Below are 3,542 nucleotides of genomic sequence, written 5' to 3' on the forward strand. Positions count from 1 at the left end.
CGGCCAGTCAGACATGGCTTTGGCTCAGCTCAGAAATAACTAGTCCTACTCATCAGTGACTATTCCTCTTTCCACAGGTCCCAATGCCTAGAGATAATAACTGTACAACAACAGCTCTACCACTGAGTTCCTTCTCCTGGCATTCACGGATGCATGGGAGCTGCAGATCTTACACTTGTGTCTCTTCCTGGTCATCTATCTGGCTGCCCTCCTGGGCAACAGCCTCATCATCACCACCATAGCCTGTGACCACTGCCTCCACACCCCCATGTACCTCTTCCCTCCTCAATGTGGGTTCTATCTTCACCACTGTACTCAAAGCCATGGCCAATGCACTCTGGCATACCAGGGCCATCTCCTATTCAGGATGTGCTGTCCAGGTCTTTCTTTTCATCTTTTTTCAGTTCAGTGGAGTATTTCTTTCTCACAGTCATGACCTGTGACCGCTACATTGTCATCCGTAAACCCTTGCATTACTGAACCCTCCTGGGCAGCAAAGCTTGTGCCCAAATGTCAGGAGCTGCCAGGGGCAGTGGGTTTCTCAATGCTTTGCTGCACACGGCCAATACATTTTCACTGCCACTCTGCCAGGGCAATGCTGTGGGCCAGTTCTTCTGTGAAATCCCTCAGATCCTCAAGCTCTCGTGCTCAGTTGTATCCCTCAGGGAAGTTTGGATTATTGTATTTAGTATTTCTGTGGACTTCGGGTGTTTTGTTTTCATTGTGTTATCCTATGCTGGGATCTTTACGGCCGTGCTGAGTATCCCCTTTGAGCAGAGACAACACAAAGCCTTTTCCACGTTCCTCCCTCACCTGGTTGTGGTCGCCCTGTTCATCAGAACTGCCATTTTTTCCTACCTGAAGCCTCCCTCCATCTCATTGCCATCTCTGGATATGCTGGTGGCAATTCTGTACTCAGGGGTGCCTCCGGCAGTCAACTCCCTCATCTACAGCATGAGAAACAAGGATCTTATAGACAAGTTGAAGAAGCTTATTTTGTGAATAGACCCTCAGCAGAATAAACCTGTCCATGTCACTCTGAAGTGATTCAAATTCACTTCTGAAACCTCCTGTGTTTTGGGCATTTTATCTATCCTAACCATGTTTGTCCAGAGTTGTCTGCATCCCCTCTGCTTCACCAGGGGCAGGAAGCCATCCTGACTGACCCAGAGGCCTTTCCACCAGCCGGGCACAACAGCTCAGCTAGCCTCCCATGTCACATCTCTGCAATAAAAGAGGATTTCCTCAGGATCAGTGTCTGCAAGTTGGGCTCTTCCTCCAGGGCTGCGGTCAGGCTGAAGAAATTGCTCTTAGGAGGCCATGTTGATTTGCCTGGGTTCTCTGTGGGCTCAGGAGAGAAGGACATCTGTTGATGTGTTAGGGAATGGGACTGGGCTGACCCCTTGCCTGGGGGTTCCCAGTCTCCCTGGAGATGTTGAATGATCCATATGGATGTGCGTGGGATTGCTTCTGCATGACTTTCAGACACCACAGCCCACTTACTCTGCAGAGCAGCACTGCCAGTTTGAGACCCTGTGGGGAGCACAGGGAGGGGGCAGGAGTGGCCAGCAGGCCAACATGGACACAGCCATTAAGGAAAGGTTCTAATTTGCTTGTGGACAGGGGGGTCTAATGTAGCCTGTGGGCAAGGACATCCCTGGACAAGAGCAAAGGAGCAGCTCTGTGCTTCCAGGTGGCAGCAGGGAAATAAATGACCAAGACAAACCTATTTCTGCAAGCACCAGCTCAGTGCAGGCTTCTCTATTGCTGGGGCAGCTGGAGAAGCCTGAGGAGCCCTTGGGGCCGGCATCTTTTCTCAGGGCACTTCTCTAAACAGTCCAGCTTTGTCTTTTTAGTAACCTCCTCTTAGGTTCCAAAAGGATGCTAGTACATTTTCTTCCACCTATCTCCTCACCAAGCTGAACCAGAGCCACTTTCCTCAGCTTGTCCTCTGAGTTCAGTGCTCTATCCCCCTGGCCATCTTAGTGTCTCTGCTAAGGTCATGACAGTCTCTGAGTGTCTCTCAGGTAGGGGATGGTAGAATGCTGGATGCAATATTCCAGGTGGGATCTGATGAGTGCTGATCTAAGGAGTCTGTCAATTGCCTGTTCTCCTCTTGACAAAACCCCAAATGCTGTTAGCCTGTCACGCTGTCAGGACTCACTGCTGATCATGTCTGACCTGCTGTTCACCAAGGTCTGCAGAGCCTTTTCAGTAGAGTAGCTACCCAGTCATTCATTCTCCTCTGTTATCACTGGACATGGTTAGTCTGTCCCATATTTCCTTCTATCAGCACAAGTCTGGACATTTCATTTTGGCTTGTTCCTCCAATGCCAAAGGAATTGGCATTGCAGTCTTGCTTCCTTGAGATGGCGGTCTGCCCATTGAACAAATTGACTGCTCCTTTTGGTTTTGTGTTTTCCTGAATCTTGAGTAGGTCCATCCCATCTCCTTCCTGGGCCATTGGTAAAACTACTAATCATGAGAGATCTCAGATCTGACCTCCAAGTTGTTCTGTTTGTTGCTGGAGTTCAGGCAGAGTATGGGCCATTCCCCATTAATATTTGGGACCACTACTCCAGCCAGTTTTTCATTGTCTTGTATACTGTCCAGGCCGTAATATCCCAACGTTGATGCAAGGACCTCTGAGGTAAGGAATGATCATAGAAAGTCTTTCTCCAGGCTTTCAGACTGAGGTGAAACTTGTTAACCAGCAGGTCAATGTTGGGTTGTCCTCTACGAAGACTTCAGCAAGGTAGGGTTGGAAGGGACTTTGATTACTTGGTCTAGTGGAAGGGGTGCCTGCCATGGCAGGAGGGGGGAATTAGATTATATTTAAGGCTTTTCCAACCCAAACCATTCTAAGATTCTATAATTCTATGAAATCAAACTTCAGAAGAACCCTATGGTTTATCCTCCCTCACGCCTACTTCACTGCTTAGCTTCAAGGAGTTGTTTCAACTGTTCTTTGTCTTGTCAGGATGTCTAATGTATCATAGAATTAATAAAGCTAAATAGCACTAATCACCCTTAGCTAAGAACACCATGCAGAGTTACGGAGCTCCTAGAGCCCAGGAGCTCTGGGCTCTCAGTCCCTACTCTGCCCTGTGCTGTAGCAGTGCTGGTCTCCAGACCATGCCCATGCCCATGCCCATGCCCTTCTCTGGCCATGGACCCCTTTGATCTGGACCTCGACTGCAAACCGACTTCCTCACACAACCCTGGCACAGCCTTATCCTTGTGGGAATGCGTCGTGATCACTAGACCTGAACCTCATCCTGATGAATGGCTGGACTTCCCAGCTTGACTGCAGGCCACCACCTCCTCGCCTGTCCCGCTTTCCTTGCGCAGATACTGTGGGGCTGGGACCTGTGCTGCCAGGCATGATGTCTGCCTGAGCTCCAGAGCTGTCTTCCTGTAGGGAAGAACCCTGCTCTTGCTGCTCCCTGACAGGACAGTGTCTCTTCTGTCAATGTATAAACAATTTTAATACAGTTACCGCTCCCAACCCCATCACTGACCATGCCTCCTCATTCCGACGG

The 3,542-nt window shown here is 49.5% G+C and overlaps 1 pseudogene; it reads left to right on the top strand.

The window, feature by feature from the left end:
* The first annotated feature begins 432 nt into the window (after positions 1 to 432).
* On the top strand, positions 433 to 1,002 carry LOC104513597 (annotated as a pseudogene).
* The last annotated feature ends 2,540 nt before the right edge of the window (positions 1,003 to 3,542 follow it).

The sequence above is a fragment of the Eurypyga helias genome, unplaced genomic scaffold, assembly GCF_000690775.1.
Source record: "Eurypyga helias isolate BGI_N326 unplaced genomic scaffold, ASM69077v1 scaffold10758, whole genome shotgun sequence".
NCBI lineage: Eukaryota > Metazoa > Chordata > Aves > Eurypygiformes > Eurypygidae > Eurypyga > Eurypyga helias.